Source organism: Erythrolamprus reginae, chromosome 2, assembly GCF_031021105.1.
Source record: "Erythrolamprus reginae isolate rEryReg1 chromosome 2, rEryReg1.hap1, whole genome shotgun sequence".
Classification (NCBI taxonomy): domain Eukaryota; kingdom Metazoa; phylum Chordata; class Lepidosauria; order Squamata; family Dipsadidae; genus Erythrolamprus; species Erythrolamprus reginae.
In genome coordinates, this window is record NC_091951.1 from 31,505,167 (window position 1) to 31,523,812 (window position 18,646).

Genomic DNA, 18,646 nt, shown 5'->3' on the forward strand with positions numbered 1-18,646 from the left:
AGGTCTCTTCCAACTCTGTTGTTGTGGTGGTTATTGTTGTTGTTATTGCTATTGCTATTGTTATAACTTTAAAAAAAGGTCAGACTAGTGGTGACATGATAGCAGTATTCCAGTGTTTCTGGGCTGTTATAAAGAAGTGGAGTTGACTTATTTTCGAAAGCACCAGAAGGCAGGACAACAAATAATGGATGGAAATCAATAAAGGAGAGAAGCAAACTGGAACTAGGGAGATGTTTCCTGCCAGTGAGGATAATGAACCAAGGAAGGATTAGTTTGCCTTCAGAAGTTGAGATAACTGTTGTCCTTATCTCTGTTTTCCTGATATTAAGACTCAATTCTGCTTTTTCACTTTTTTCTCTGATGTTCCAGATTATTTTCTCCAGGTTTCCTTATTTTCAGCCAATCATGTTGTACCATGTCCAAGTTTTAATTCTGCAAATCAAAAATTGGGACAGTGTTATGCGTCAGTTTGATTCTGTTATACTTCACATTTTCTAGGGGCATCAACTCCGCCTTTCTCACTAAATGCTTCTTTTCTTTATCTTCAGCCCCTGCCAAGTTCTCAGTGTGTGGATAGCTGCCTACCTGGATTTGTCAGGCTCCTGGACCCCATAAAGCCAGTTTGCTGTTATAGTTGTGTTCCTTGTGCAAAAGGGACCATCTCCACTCAGGAAGGTGGGTGACCCTAACGAGAAAAGTTGCCCATGTCTTTTTTGTTTTTAATATTCACAATGATTTCTCCCACTTTAATTGGTTCTTAGCTTTTCTCTCTTTTTTCCACATTTCAAAAAGAAGGATATATATTTTCCCCAAAGATCGGGAGTTGATAAAGTGAACATTAGGACAGGGATGGTAGGCATTCTGGTGCACTTATGCAAGTCCCTTACATACATCTTAGGAATTGGGTGAGATCAACAGTGGACAGTCTAAGGTTAAAATTTGGGGTTAAAGGTTAAAATGAAACCACAGTCGGGTGGTATATTCAAGGTATTTTCCACTTTGTTTGTTGAAGTTGTATTTTCTGCAATCAAGTTTGGAACGGTTCATTTTAGGTTGGTATCTATTGTTGTTGCAGCTGAAATATCTATTGACAGGCAGGACATCACACCAGATAATTTTATGAACTACGCTTAACCCATACCAAAGTTCAAGGTTGTCTAAACCCAGAATTTCAATCTGGTGGAAAAAGGTATTCTGTTGCGAGCAGAGGAGTGGAGGACTCTTCTCGTGAAATATCTCTGGACACGTTCAATTGTATTATTGTCTCTTATGCAATGCAGGTTCTATACAGCTAAGCTATATTCGAGAATTGGTCTAGCAAATGTTTTGTATGGTCTGGTTAGTAATGTAATATTACCAGAGAAGAAGTTATGCAGGGGGATACTAAGAGGCAAGGAGGGGGGCAGAGGAGTGCTGGAGGTGGGCTCCTTGCAGGGCCCTTCACAGGGAGCAATTCTGTGTGGGGCTCTGTCAGCTGCCAGTCAGCAGGAAAGCGGAAGGCCACATGGAAGGCAGAAAAGCATGTTGGAACAGCAGGGAAGATAGGTAGCACACTACTCCCTTCTCTGTACCATTGCCAAACTCGATGGCCTTCCACACAGCTTTCCTTTTTTTTTTTTTAAATTATACTTTAGCTTGTGCTGAAATTTATTTTTTTTTTATAAATTTTTTTATTAATTTTCATAAAAACAAACAGATACATACAAACAATAAACATAAAGTGGGGGTGTATTTCCCCCGCTTCTTATGAAAGTGTACATTCAAATGTAAGAAAAAGAATACATAATTAAATATATTATGGAAAAAAAGTTAATAAGTTTGAGTTAAAGTTTTACAAATGTTAATTTCGATGTAGATATTGAATAGGGTTAGTATAACATAATTACCAAAAAATACCTTTAATATAATCCTAATTACTATAATAAAATAATGTCAAACCATCAATCCAAACAATTAAACTAATTTCAGCTATTATACATCAAGGATCTTAATATGTGCTTATACTTATACATACACTACTATATCATAATCATCAAAAAGTACTTTTGAACTAGTATCAATATTGTTATCACCTAGGTAAAAACAACTAAAAATCAATCTATATGTCTTATTTTTTCTTGTCTATCCATTTATAAACATTGTTCCATGTTTCATAAAATTTAGTGTCCTCTTGATCGTTTAATCTTCTTGTCATCATGTCCATTTCAGCGCAATCTAATATTTTGGCTATAACCTCTTCTTCCTTGGGGATTTCCTCCCCTTTCCAATTTTGCGCATATATTATTCTAGCCGCGGTTAATATATGTATAATTAAATAGAGAATTTCTTTCTTGTAGGTCTGATTTGTAACACCTAGTAAGTAAAATTCCGGGGTATTATCTATATCTTGCTTTATTATTTCTTTTAATATTTTTTCAATCATCTTCCAATATGTTTTTGCTTTACCACATGTCCACCATTGATGATAATAAGTTCCTATATCTTTCTTACATTTCCAGCATATTGGGGATGTTTTGGGAAACATTTTTGCTATCCTATTTGGTGGGAGATGCCATCTATAAAACATTTTGATTTGATTTTCTTTTAGTGAAACTGATTTAGTCATTTTCCAATTATTAATCCACACTTTCTCCCATGTATCTATATCTATTTCCTTGCCAATATTTCTACACCATCTTATCATAGTATCTTTTAAGGTCAACTCTATATTTTTATGAGCGATAAGTAGTTTATATATTTTCCCTATCGTTTTTGTTGAATTAGTGGTAATTAAAGTAGTTAAAGGATTTTTACTTTTATTAAAAATGTAAAGAGTTTTATCCTTCTGATATCTAGATCGGATCTGGGCGTAGTGCCACCAATCTATTATTATCCCTTCTTCCTGTAGTTCAATTCTAGATTTAAGCTTCATCTGATCATTTAATAATTCTTTATATCTATGGGTTATTTTCTTGTCCTTTATAGACTTTGGATGCGTTATTGCTTCTAAAGGAGCTAGCCATTCTGGGATACTTAAAAAATGATTTTTCTTTATATCTTTCCATACTTCTAATAAGTATTTCCTTAATGTATGCCTTTTAAAATATGAATGGTTTTTGTCCTTATCATACCATAAAAATGCATGCCATCCAAGCATTAAATCATGTCCTTCTAGGTTAAGTGTTCTTTTGTTATCTAAGATTATCCAATCTCTAAGCCATGTTAATGCAGCGGCCTGATAGTATAGTTTCCAATTTGGAAGGCCAAATCCTCCTCTTTCTTTAATATCTTCTAAGCAATTCATTTTTATCCTTGCTTTTTTCCCTTGCCATATAAATTTTTTAACTAGGTTTGTTAAAGTTTTTTAAAAAATTCCCCCTGGATTTATTGGTATTACCTGAAAAAGAAATAAAACCTTGGGTAAAATATTCATCTTAATTGTTGCAATTCTTCCTAAAAAAGATATTTTCAAGTTATTCCACATTGCTAAATCTTTTTTAATTTCTGCTAGTAATTTTATATAGTTGTCATTTTTTAATGTTATTGTTTTCGCTGTTAAATTTATTCCTAAATATTTTACTTTTTTTACGGTCTTTATTCCAGAAATACTTTCTAATTTAGTTTCTTGTGTTTTATTCATATTTTTGGTCAAGAAATGTGTTTTGCTTTTATTTATCTTTAAACCTGCTACGTTTCCGTATTGTTCAATGGTTTGCAATAAAGTAGGAACTGTTGTTGTCGGTTCTTCAATTATGAACATTAGATCATCTGCAAAGGCCTGGAGTTTGTAGGTTTCATTTCCTACGGTTAAACCTTTTATTTTAGGGTCCGCTCTTATTTTAATTAGTAAAGTTTCAAGAGTCATGATAAATAACAATGGTGATATAGGACATCCTTGGCGAACTCCCTTGTTTATATCAAGTGTTGGTAATTGACTGTTATTCAGTATTATATTCGTTGTTTGTTTTGAATATATAGTATCTATTAGGTTAACAAATTTTGGGCCAAATCTCATTTTATTTAATTGCATTTTTATAAATATCCAATTAACGTTGTCGAAGGCCTTTTGAGCATCTAGAAACATTAAAGATGCCATCTTGTCTGGGTGTTGTTCATAGTACTCTAATATATTTATTACAGTTCTAAGATTATTTTTAATTTGTCTCCCTGGAAGAAACCCATTTTGGTCTTGGTGTATTATTCCATTTATAACTCTTTTGAGTCTCTCTGCATAAATGGCAATAAAAATCTTATAGTCTACATTTAATAATGATATAGGCCTATAGTTTTTAATTTTTTCTGGTTCTGTACCCTGTTTATGTATTAAGGTTGTCAGTGATTCTGACCAAGATTTGGGGATTTTTCCCTCAAGTCTACATGAATTAAAGATTTCTAACATGTGGTTTCTTATTGTTTCATTGTCTATCTTGTACCATTCTGCAGGTATGGCATCTGGGCCTGTGGCCTTATTACTTTTCTGTTTTTTAATTGTTGTTAGTAGTTCCTCCATTGTTATTGGTCCATCCATGGTGGCCCACACAGCTTTCCTAATGGTCCCCCAGGCACCTTTGACTTTCAAAGTTGATATCCAGCCCAGCATAGTTACTCAAAGACAGTTGAATGCCATGTTTTTGGAACATAATTCAACATTAGGTTAATTTCTTCATCATTGAAAAAAATTCCACACCAGTGAAGAATGTGGATGTTGTATTTGTTCTTTGCAGATGCTGAACAGTGTGTGAGATGTCCTGAGGACCTGTATCCCAACAAGGATCGTGATCAGTGTGTTCCTAAGGTGATAACCTTCCTTTCCTACAAAGAAGAACTGGGGATCATCCTTATTTCTATTGCTTTACTTTTCTCTTTGATCACCACTTTTGTTTTAAGTATCTTTGTTAAGCACAAGGAAACTCCAGTAGTCAAAGCCAACAACCGGGAACTGTCCTACCTGCTCCTTATTTCCCTCCTGCTTTCTTTCTTGTCCTCCTTCCTTTTCATTGGCCAACCAAGGAAAGCCACCTGCCTTCTGCGACAAGCAGCCTTCGGCATCGTTTTCTCAGTGGCTGCCTCTTCTCTCTTGGCCAAAACCATCATGGTAGTGATGGCTTTCCTAGCCACCAAGCCAGGAAATAGTGTGAGGAAATGGCTGGGGAAGCCTTTGGGTAACTTAATTGTGCTTTCATGTTCTTTTGTCCAAATTATCATCTGTGCTATCTGGTTGGGTACTGCCCCTCCTTTTCCAGACTCAGATAAGCATTCCCAAGCAGGAGAGATTGTCCTGCAGTGCAATGAAGGATCGGTTGCTATGTTTTATATTGCACTTTGCTATATGGGCTTCCTGGCAGCTATCTGCTTAGTGGTGGCATTTCTGGCCCGGAGGTTGCCTGGGGCCTTTAATGAAGCCAAGTTGATCACCTTCAGCATGCTGGTCTTCTGTAGCGTTTGGGTTTCCTTTGTGCCCACCTACCTGAGTACCAAGGGCAAGTACATGGTTGCTGTGCAAGTCTTCTCCATCTTGGCCTCCGGTGCTGGGCTACTGGGCTGCATCTTTTTTCCCAAGTGCTACATTATTCTTTTTCGTCCTGATTTGAATAAAAAAGAACAGCTTATTCTGAAAAGCAAAACAGAAATATGACTTTAAATGTGCACAACTTGGCATCAGCATGAAACCCATTTTCTTATATCCTTTTCCAAATAGAAATGTTTAGATCAAACATGATAATTTCTTAGGGAAGCTTATTGCATCTGTTTTATACTTACATTTTTAAAAATACCATACTTGTTAAAAAAATAACATGTTCCTTTAAAAATTGGTAGAATCGGAACTCTACATTTATTTTTCATAAATATATGCAAACCAGGAGCAGGTTCCTCTTTCCTGCCTACTGGTGCATTGCGTGTGCATCATGACAATTCACACATGCACTTGCTATGCTCATGGGCACATCACGTCCCCTTGTGCAATTTTGCTGTTACACAAGTGCAGTAAGCGCTGAAACCTTGCGAGGGGATGCTTTTTTACTTGTATGCAAAAATGACCAAAGTAATGGATGCGTCCCCTCCCAAGATTTTGCTTCCGCACGTGCTACCATGTTTATTATTTTTATTTTCAGCAATACCAATTAAAATTGATAAAACTTTCTTTAGTGAGGTAAATAAAATAATGACAAAATTTATTTGGCAAGGGAAGAGACCAAGGATTAGTTTAACAATGTTACAAGACACAATAATAAGAGGTGGTTTTGGATTACCTAATTGAGAATTGTACTATCAAGCAGCAGTAATAACATGGATTAAGGAATGGATTATGCTTAGAAATAAAAGACTTTTAATATAAGAAGGACATTACTAAGTTGTTTTATTAAATTGGATTGTTACATGTTGTTTTTTATCATTGTTGTTAGCCGCCACGAGTCTGCAGAGAGGGGCGGCATACAAATCCAATAAATAATTATAATTATAATACTTGCAAATTTGATGGCATGCATTTCTTTGGTATGAAGGATATACACAGCTATAAAATACACAGCTACTTCCATAAACTTAGTATAAGGAAATAGTTAATGGCAGTTTGGGAAAAGATGAAAAAATTCCATATTGGATAGCAACAATAGAAACACATCCTGTTCTACTAGAAATAATATTCCAAGGTATAGAGACATTATATTACAGGCAAATAATTTTAAATCAGCAACAGAATTAGAAAAGCAAGGATTAAAAAAGATTTTTTAAAAATGAAAGTGCAACTGCAAGCAAGATACCAAAAGGACATTAAAGCAGAAGGGATTAACTGTGAAAAAACAAAATTAGATGAAATTCTATTTGGATTAGATGAAAAGTTGATAAAGAAATTTTATAACTATTAGAATTTGAACAGGTGAAAGAGATTATGATAAAATGGATGATGCATATAGGTCATACAATAGATATGAATGAGTGGCAGCAATTATGGGAAAGGAATTACCAAATGACAATGTCAACAGCATTTAGAGAGAATATGCATAAGATGTTTTATAGATGTCATATGTCACCAGAGAGATTAGCAAAAATGTTTAAGAATAAATCAATAAAATATTGGAAATGTAGCCATGCACCTGGCTTTTTTTATCATATGTGGTGGACTTGTACCAAAGCTAAAAAATATTGGATATAAATTCAAATATGGATTGAGAAGATATTGAAATAGAGTATTGAGTTAAAACCTGAAATATTTTTGTTGGGTACCTTACCAGATAAATTTTAAATTTAAGAAGAAATAAATTTAATTGTTCATATAGTGACTGCTGCTGGAATTGTATATGCTCGAAATTGGAAATTGAATAGAATAACAACAGACAGAGAAGTCTTAAGGAAGATTATGGATTGTGCTGAATTGAATAGGCTTACAATGTAAATTAGAGATAAAGAGGATTTGGAGTTTTATAATATCTGGTGGAAATTTTATGAATGGATTGAAAATAAAAATAGATAAAATAAATATTTTGAAATTAATGTAAAAGATAAGAAGATTAGAGATAACATGGTAGAAACCTAGTTGATGAAAAGAGAAATGGTTAAGATCTATGAATAAGAATATTGGAAAGTGTGAAAGATAGATGTAATTTATTTTTTACTTTTATATTTCCTGTGCATTGTTTTTTCTTTTCTTTTTTTCTATTGTAGATTACAGTTATCCTTTCTGTTTATATTCCAAACAGATTAGCTATTAGACTGCTAGTTTATTATATAAGATGTTTTTACATATGCACCATTAGATATTGACTTATGTGTATATTCATAGATATGATTGATAATGATGATGTATGTGTTTCCATTTATGAATATTTAAAGGTGGAGAAAAATAAAAAAATTATACCCCCAAAAAAGATTTTGCTTCTGCGCATGTGCAAGAAGCAAAATAAAGCCTTTTAAAAAAAGAAAAAAAGATGATGTTGTGCAACAGATGAGTGAAGACGGCCCCGGAGCTGTCACACGCAAATTGCACTATGCACGGGGCACTGCCAGAGTGTATCACCGGGGTGTATGAGTAGGAACCCATCACTGATGAAAACTCATATAGACACACAAACTATGTAAATAATAATAATAATTAAAACTTCTGCAGAAATCAAACTCAATATTTTGTGAGAAATTGGCTATTGTCCTCTGATTGCATGTATTTATTTATTTATTAGATTCGTATGCCGCCCCTCTCCGCATCATAGATCTAGATATATGTATGTATGTATGTATGATGTATGTATGTATGTATATGCATATGTATGTCTGTGGGTATGTGGGGGTTGCGCGCATGTGGGTGTGTCAGTGTGTTGGTGTGTTGAATCACCCTGGTATACTGAAGGAACATCATAGCTCCTTTTTTTCCTCTCGGACCAACGCAGGGCCATTTTCAAGACAGTTAATTTATTCATAGCTGACAAACTATATTCTGTATGTGTCACATGTTTTTGCTGAATTTGAAAATTAAGGGAGACTAGGATAAATCTATTTCAGCCTTATTTTGGCCTCATCAGCTAGCCAAACCCTCACTGGGACTTGAACTTGCAACCTTTACCTTGTAAGGCAGAGAATTAAACTCTACGTTACAGTATCCAATCCCTTCAGCTCTGTACCAAGGAAGATACAACACAAAAACATGTAACATGTAAACATATTACTGCAATGGCCCAAATTGGAGTTTCTGAAGCTCTTTTTTCTCTTTACAATAAAAGATCAATGGTTTAAATGATCAATGATCAAACACAACAGGCTTCGTGAATAACTTATGTGAGTCCTTCCAGAACATAACTCACGTCATCCTGCCAATTGCTCTCCTTTCAGAGGGATATATGTTGTTCACTGAACCCTCATTTAACAATCCCCTGGCAATTCAGCCAAAGGAGAGAGATTGGGCTGACCTATTAAAGGGGACTCTTAATGGACCCTTACAATAAAGAAGAATGATCTCACCTAGCCTTTTGTCCTGTCCGGTTTATCTGGGATGGATGATGTGATGGGGGAAAAAAAGGTGTCTATGCTTGCACTATATGAGAAGTGATAAACCATGATTAGAAATTGATGGGTTTTAAGAAGACATCTCCAACCGAGAAAGACACAAACCATAGTATGATTATATATGTCATTCAAATACAACAGTTTCAGTTTAAACATAGAAACATAGAAACATAGAAGACTGACGGCAGAAAAAGACCTCATGGTCCATCTAGTCTGCCCTTATACTATTTCCTTTATTTTATCTTACAATGGATATATATTTATCCCAGGTATGTTTAAATTCAGTTACTGTGGATTTACCAACCATGTCTACTGGAAGTTTGTTCCAAGGATCTACTACTCTTTCAGTAAAATAATATTTTCTCATGTTGCCTTTGATCTTTCCCCCAACTAACGTCAGATTGTGTCCCCTTGTTCTTGTGTTCACTTTCCTATTAAAAACACTTCCCTCCTGAACCCTATCTAACCTTTTGGTGTAACATTTTCACTTTGTTTGGGTTTAGCTGATGACTGGTATTATTAATAGCCACCTTAGATTTTAACGACAATCACTTAAAAGTTGAGAAGGTGAGATGTTCTATGCAAATACAGGAAATAAGGGAGGAATCTCACATCTCTTTGAAAAGTCAAAGACAATATAATTGCCATTGGTGTTCATGGGGAAGTCTCTAATTGACAGGTGGAGGACGAAATCCATCACTTTTAGTCCTTGCCTTGAGGTCGCAGGAAGGCTTCTTGCAACCCGTTAGTGAAGGAAAGGTTTATTGTTGAATAGCTTAGATAATTCTCTGGATCCTGATCCTTATTAAAATAGATCACTGAAAAACCTGATGGTGGTAAAAATTGCACCGCCCACTTTTCTAGCTACTTTTTAGCCCATGAAATACCCAGAGATTTGGATGTTTCAGAGAGAATGATTCTTGTTACAATTAATCACATTTTGATTGTCTTCTTGCTGATTCTCCAGTGATTTCCACAATGATTGCTTTCAGGGTAAACAACAGACATGAACAAAATGGTTTAATAACTTGTTCCAGACAGTCTGGGTGTTTCTATGCCTTTTTTCCTCTTGCTGCTCAGAATGAGGCCTCATGAGAATTTGTTTTCATTTCGTTCAGATATAAAATGTTAGGTGAGCTCTTGAATAAGGCAAATCAGAAAATTAATCCTTGATTATTCTTAGACATATTTGATGAGAATGAATGACTCTACCGAAGATGCCAACTATGCTGATTATTATTCTGCTTTTGCCCTATATAATTACTGGGATGCTAAGATTGAAATGTCCCTTGAATTTGAAACCGGACAAAGAAATGCTACTGAATTACTATAGACCAGGAGAGCATGTCATCAGTGCGATCACTAATTTCCAAGTTACATTTGACACATTAAGCTTTTGGTTTCACGAAGCTCCCGTTGTTCATTGGCGTATGTAAGTCTCTATGCCTGAAAGAGGTACAGCCTCTTTATTTCTTGTGTATGGGAGATTGTGCTGTGTAATTTTATAGAAGTAGTGGGTACAAGTACAACCAAGGTATATGAGGAGAATTCATTTGTAGCTCATATTATAAATGGAAACATAATGTCAAGGAATGTGGAAAAGTTATTTAAACTGTTCATGTGTCTCTGCTTTAATTAGTTAATATTAAAGGAAGGTTGAAAATTCTTTTTATACTTTCCAAGATTCTATATTTACCCTTCATTCAAGGATTAAACAGCTCTTGTGGAATATTTTTGCAACACATTTTCTCCATTACTTCCTTGATGTTGGGGAAGAATATCGTATTCCTAAGCTACAGACATCCCTTTAACTAAGCAGTCTGTCCCTTATGAGGTTCCCTTTCCTTGTCTCTCCAGATTTCTAAACTAGAAAAATAGATTCCAGCCAAATGAAGGAACTTATTTTGTCCCAGCCAGAAGAGCCTTAGCCTGAGAGCCATCTGCAGGTTTATAGAATAGAATTGTATTGGCCAATTGTGTTTGGACATACAAAGAATTTGACTTGGTACATATGCTCTCAGCGTACATAAAAGAAAAAGATACAATTGTCAAGAATCATATGGTACAACACTTAACAATTGTCATAGCGGTCAAATAAGCAATGAAGAAACAATCAATATTAATAAAAATCTTAGGATACAAGCAACAAGTTACAGTCATACAGTACCAAATGGAAGGAAAAGGATGATAGGAATGATGAGAAAAACTAGTAGAAATAGAAGTGCAGAGGGAATTATTTGTTTAGTAGAGTGATGGCGTTCGGGAAAAAACTGTTCTTGTGTCTAGTTGTCTTGGTGTGCAGTGCTCTGTAGCGATGTTTTGAGGGTAGGAGTTGAAACAGTTTGTGTCCATGATGCCTGGGGTCAGTAAATATTTTCACAGCCCTCTTTTTTGACTCGTGAATTATACACATCCTCAATGGAAGGCAGGTTGGCAGCAATTGTTTTTTCAGCAGTTCTGGTTATCCTCGGTAGTCTGTGTCAGTCCTGTTGGGTTGCAGAACCAAACCACACAGTTATAGCAGTGCAGATGATAGACTCAATTATTCCTCTGTAGAACTGTATCAGCAGCTCCATGGGAAGTTTGAGCTTCCTGAGTTGGCGCAGAAAGGACAGCCTTTGTTGTGCTTTTTTGATGATGTTTTTGATGTTAGGTGATCATTTTAGGTGTTGAGATATGATAGAACCTAGAAATTTGAAGGTCTCTACTGTTGAAACTGTGTTGTCTAGTATTGTGAGAGGTGGAAGGGTGGAAGGGTTTCTCCTAAAGTCTACCACCATTTCTATGATTTTGAATGTGTTCAGTTCTAGGTTGTTCCAGTCACACCACAATGATAGTTGTTCAACCTCTCCTCTGTATGCAGATTCATCATTGTCTCGAATGAGTCTGATCACTGTTGTATTGTCTGCAAACTTCAGCAGTTTAGCAGATGGATCGTTTGAGATGCAGTCATTAGTGTATAGAGAGAAGAGAAGTTGTGAGAGTACACAGCCTTGGGGAGGCCCTGTGCTAATTGTACATGTATCTGATGTGATTTTTCCTAGCTTCACCTGCTGCTTCCTGTCTGTTAGGAAGCTTGTGATCCACTTACAAGTGTGTTCAGGTACCACTAGCTGATTTAGTTTGGTTACGAGAATGTTCGGTAAGATGGTGTTGAATGCTGAACTAAAGTCTACACAGAGGACCTTAGCGTAGGTCATTGGAGATTCAAGATGTTGAAGGATGTTATCTTGTAGATTCTGCACTGTTGAATTACAATAAAGGAAGGATTTATTCTTGTTGTGCCCAAATCTGCTATTCTAGCCAATGTTTTGTGAGTTCCAGTGCTTGCAAAATAAATTATAACCAACTCTTCTGTAAAGTTAAACACTGATTGAAATGCTCCTCAGTCTGGATAAGAAAAAAAATGAGGCCAAGGGAGTGAAGAGAGTGGGGTGGATGTAAGAGTGGGTAATGGGGTGGGTGGTTGGAGAATGATCCTGAAGTTACTTGTTTTTGGTCTAATACTGACTGCTCCAATGTAGATCTATTTGGCTCTTCCTCCCCAGAGAAGGTGTCTAGCTGCAGATAAAGGCTTGGAAACTTGAATACATATGCAGGGTGACAAATTGACATTTTGGTGAGTGTAAATCATGTCATTTAGGTTTTAAATCAGCTAAAAAAGCCCTTCAGAAATTAGACCCAGAGGTTTTTGATAAGTATTTGTTACTGTTACAATCAAAAGAGAATTTAAATATGTTGTTCTGACGGAATGTAAGGTGAAAATGTAATGTATTCATATTTTCAGAAGAGGTGCAGAGTTCTGGAAAGCCTTGTCATTCCTTTTTGCCTTTAAGGAAATTAACCAAAATCCCAAAATCTTACCCAATGTCACCTTGGGCTACAATATTTATGATAATGGTGTCACCACAAGACAAACCTCTGAAGCTTTGCTAGATCTGCTATCAAAGGGAGAGGCAGATGTTCCAAATTATTGCTGTGGAAAGAGGAGAAACACTCTGGCGGTGCTTGAAGGAGTCAGTGCAGACATGTCCATCCATATTTCAAGTTTCCTGAATCTCTACAAGATCCCTCAGGTAGACCACGGGTGTGATTGCTTAGCCATTTGAAAGGGAATAGATTTCCCATGATGTGCACCAAAGGTTGGGGAAGAAGATTCAAGAATCTGAATAAGATGTAGATTGCATGAGATACTTGTACCAGGGTTCTTGTTCAGATTGGATGATCCCATGAGCTATTTGGGGAAGAAAAATGGTCAGTGTTATGGTGGTGAAGGTTGCGGTGGAAAAACTGCAGTGTCGGTGCAGGGCAGCTCTATTCTGCCTGCCTTCTTTGGGACCTCCATATGCAGCAGTAGGAATAAATTCTGCTGAACCCTGGGGATAAAAATACAATTCTGACTGTACCATGTTTGGGAACTCAGTCTTGCAGAACAGGCAGCAATTCAAAAACATATATGCATGCCAGGTTAAACTATTTTATTTATTTTTAGGGTTATATTTTTTAAATTTTTTTCTCCAACTTAAAAACATACATACATAGCACGTAACACATGTACCATCACTGCTTAACAATATTATCAACAGTTATAGAATCTCTTCTCTCTTTAGAACTTAAATTATCCTGTTTAAGTTCATCAATAATTACTCTGTCTGTCTAAAAAAGAAAGCAACTAAAATTTATGTATAAAAGCTGGAATATAACTTTAACAGTTACTTTTAGTCTAAAAATGACAGACTATACATGTTTTTTTTCCAATTCTATCAATCCCATTCTTAAATTCCATTTAACTATGTATCACATAATTATCTAATGCTACCTCCCTTTCTGTTTTGTCAACCAGGTTCCTACAATCATATTTCTCATTTTTTTTATTTCTTTTACATTAATGTTTATTTTAATTATTATAGCTATTTTTATTTTCAATCCATTCACAGAATTTCACTCAAATTTTATAGAACTCCAATGCCTCTTAATCTTTAATTTTCATCATGAGTCTATTCATTTCTGCACAATCCATGATCTTCTTTAATACTTCTCTTTCTGTTGGTATTCTATTCAACTTCCAATTTTGTGCATATACAATTCTGGCAGCAGTCACGATATGTCTAATTAAATAAGTTTCTTCTTTATTAAGGTTTTCTGGCAAAATACCCAAGAAGAATATTTCTGGTTTTAAATCAATATTTTGTTTCAATATCATCTCAATCCATTTCTGAATCTCAATCCAGTATTTCTTTTGCTTCCATGCAAGTCAACAACATATGATAAAAAGAACCAGGTATCTTGTTACATTTCCAGCACTTCATCAATTTATTCTTAAACATTTTTGATAATCTGTTTGGTAACATATACCATCTATAAAACATTTTGTACATATTTTCTTTAAATGCAGTTGCCATCGTCTTTTTATAATTCCTTTCCCATAATTGCTGCCACATATACATATCTATTGTATGTCCTATGTACTTCATCCATTTAATCATTGTCTCTTTTACTTGTTCAAATTTTAATTCAATAGACAGCAAATAATTATACAATTTCTTTATTAACTTTTCATCTGGTGCCAATAAAATTTCATTTAATTTTGTTTTTTCCAAATTAACACCTTCTGGTTTACTATCTTTTTCATATCATGCTTGTAACTGTATATTCAAAGACCAATCTATTTTTATGCCTTTGTTTTCTAATTCTATTGCTGATTTCAACTTATTTGTCCACAATAAAATATCACTATATCTCCAAAAATTATTCCAATCTATTCTACTTGGGTGTGTTAAAGTCTCTATTGTTGATATCCAATATTATTTATTATTATTATTATTATTATTATTATTATTATTATTATTATTATTATTTATTGGATTTGTATGCCGCCCCTCTCCGCAGACTCGGGGCGGCTAACAACAATGATTAAAAAAACAACATGTAACAATCCAATTTAATAAAACAACTAAAAACCCTTATTATAAAAACCAAACATACACGCAAACATACCATACATAACTTGTAATGGCCATGGGGAAGGAATATCCTAACTCCCCCATGCTTGGCGACAAAGGTGGGTCTTGAGTAATTTGCGAAAGACAAGGAGGGTGGGGGCCGTTCTAATCTCTGGGGGAGTTGATTCCAGAGGGCTGGGGCCGCCACAGAGAAGGCTCTTTCCCTGGGGCCCACCAAATGACATTGTTTAGTCGACAGGACCCGGAGAAGGCCAACTCTGTGGGACCTTATCGGCTGCTGGGATTCGTGCGGTATTTTTGAGTAATGTTTATTCTTCACTTTTTCTCAAATTGCAAATAGCGAGTTCCTTGTACTATGTCCCTGGTACTAGTTGTGTATTTTACCATCCAATTTTTAAATCACGTCCTTCTAATACTAGAAGTCTTTTATTTCTAAGCATGGTCCCTTCCTTAATCTATGTCATTGCTGTTGCTTGATAATACAACTCCCAGTTAGGAAGACCAAAACCACCTCTTATTCCTGCATCTTGTAACATTTAAAAACTTATTTTATTAATCTCGTTTTGTCTATTTTAATTTGGATGGTTGAAAATAGGAAAAGTAAATGTGGTAATATCTAATTTAATGCAATTCTGTCCATTAATGATAATTTAAGAGCTTTCCATTTCTCCAGATCTTTCTCAATCTGTTTTTTAAGTTTTGTGTAATTGTCTTCTTTAAGTATTGAACATCTTGCAGAGATTTGAATCCCCAAGTAACTTGTTTTTTAAACTATCTGTATATCCAAGAGTTCTATTAACTCTATTTTTTGATTTTCTGTCATATTTTTTACAATCATTTTTATCTTATCTTTATTGATTTTAAGTCCAGCCACCTCCCCATAGTTCTCCATTTGATATAAAAGCTTTGGTCCTGACATCAATGAATCTCAAGATTTTAAGTCCTGTAATTTCATTATCCAGTCTTATATCTCTATTTAATACCTTTAATGTCAAAATAAATAATAACAGTGATAATGGACAGCCATGTCTTGTTCCTTTAGTAATATCAACTTTATCAGTCATCTCACCATTTATTATTATTCTTGCTGTTTATTTACTACACATTGCTTCCATTACATGAAGAAATCTTGCCTCAAAGTCCATGTATTGTAGTTGCTGATTCAAAAACTGCCAATTTACATTGTTAAATGCCTTTTGCGCATCCAAAAACATCAATGCCATTTGCTTCTCAGGATGTTGTTCATAATACTCTATAGTGTTGAGAATTATACTCATATTGTGTCTTATTTATCCTTTAGGAAGAAGTCCATTTTGATCCATATGGATAAACTAATTTTAAAAAAAATTTCAGTGTGGACGGAAAAGTCCAGTGTCTGACCGGCAGTCCCTTTGGGACTGGGCGGCACAGAAGTCTAAAGAAATAAATAAATAAAGAAAGAAAGAAAGAAAGAAAGAAAGAAACAAACAAACAAACAAACAAACAAACAAACAAACAAATAATTTTTTCCTAATTAGGAAAAAAAGTCCCTTCTTTTTTATTAAAAGAAATTAATAATAAAACAAAACCAAAATCTATTACTATTAAAAATAAAACAACCAGCAAAACCAAAAACACAACTATTAATAAATCCATACTTTAAAATTTTAATTTCTTAAATATTTATCATAGTATTATAGTAATCTAATAATGCTATGAAAATCTATCTGAACACCAATGTATCAATTAATACTGTATATTTCCATATTTACTTTTCTATAATTTTATTCAATATTTCCAAGCTCAATTAATTTTCAGGACTTAACATTTACTATTATTAATTTTCATCAATCTTCTAAATTTCCTAGTATATTTTAAATTCATACTGCAAAGTCATAAAATCATACATACATATCATAAACCCCTTATTTATCCCATGTATCTTCCACTAATTTTACCTATGTAATTCTATATAGTTCTAAAATTCTAATCCAATTTTCCTAATTAATACATCCTAATATTAAACAACACCTAAATATATATTTTACCATCATCCCATAGTCAATTCATATTTAATAATCAATCATCCCTCCTCAAATTTCTATCATTGTCTCATTTCTGGGTGCCTCTCCTGTCTCTCCCCCTTTTCTCTCTCATTTGTTTCTCATTTCTCCCTGTTCAATGGTGGTGGGGTCTATGCTCTCGATGCAGGCTGCCGCCGTCTCTTACTTGTCTTTGGTGGCGGGGGGCAGCCCCCAGCATGGTGGCGGGGGAGGAGGTGAAGCCGGCTGCCCGGGGATGCGGTGCATTTGAAAAATGTGCGTTTGAAAAGCGTGCCACTTTCCTGGGCGCAGAGCTTGACGTCAGCTCAAATCCCCGCAGAGTTGCCACTGCCGCTGCCTCCCCCTTCTGTCCCAGCACAGGCCGAGCCACCCTCGCAACCTGCCCCCCACTCCAGCTAGAGTTAGCCGGTCCTGGCAAAGACCTGGTGGTGGTGGCGGTGGGCAGTGGCGGTGGGGCCCTCCGCCATCCTCCTCTCTGCGCAGCATTTGAAAAGCCATGCTCTTGATGCGGAGGCTTAAATTTTTAATGCGCTACAGAGCATGGCGCACCTTAGAGGGAACATTGCTGGTAGTCTGTCTGGTCCTGGTGCTTTCCCATTTTTCTGTTTCTTGATGGTTTCTGACAATTGCGTCACTGTAATTTTCTCTTCAAGTATATTTTTATATGTTTCTGGTATTTTAGGTAAGTTTGTCTTTTCCAAATACTGACATATTTTCTTATCATCAATTTTCTCTTGTTTATATAATTCTGTATTTATTTATTTATTATTTGGATTTGTATGCCACCCCTCTCCGAAGACTCCATGTATAGTATCTCCATGCTATCTTCCTTTTTTCCCCCTCTTCATTTTTATTTTTCCTCATCTTATAAGCCAACCATCTTCCTGGTTTATTCACATGTTCAAAAAAATTTTGTATTGATGCTTTTATGTTTCTTGCTGCTTCTTAATTTCCTATCAAGTTTAATTTATGTTTCTTTAAATCCATCATTTCTTGAATTTTCAAATCCTGTGGAGATGATTGTAACTTCTTTTCTAGGTCCCTATATTCTATTTCAAGTTTTCTTTTTTGGCTTTATTTTATTGGCTTTATTTCTTACACATGTATCTCATCACCAAGCCTCTAAAATAGGCTTTAGCTGTATTCAAAGTATTTGTAGTGTTGTTTCCTCCTTTTTATTTTCTTGTGGGAGGGAGGTCATTTTCTTCTTTATAAATAATTCAAATTCTTTTTCTTATAATATTATTCATTTTAGAGTCCAACTCATCATTTTCCATTTGCTTTTCATTTAATAATTATTGGATTATGATCTGCCCATACATTGGGTTCAATATCTATACTTTGTAATTGATTTGTAAAGTGCATAGTTGTCCATGCCATGTCAATTCTTGTCCAAGACTTATGCGTGGAAGAATAAAATGTGATGAATTGTTTTTCTTTTAAATGTCAATCTCTCCATATATCAACCAAATTCCATTCATGCTCTCTACATGGGGCTACCTTTGAAGAGTGTTCAGAAACTTCAGCTTGTCCAAAATGCAGCCGCGCAAGCAGTTTTTGGCCTTCCGAGACATGCCCATATCTAGTCATCACTCCATGGACTGTATTGGCTACCGATCTGTTTCCAGACACAATTCAAAGCGTTGCTTATGACCTATAAAGCCCTAC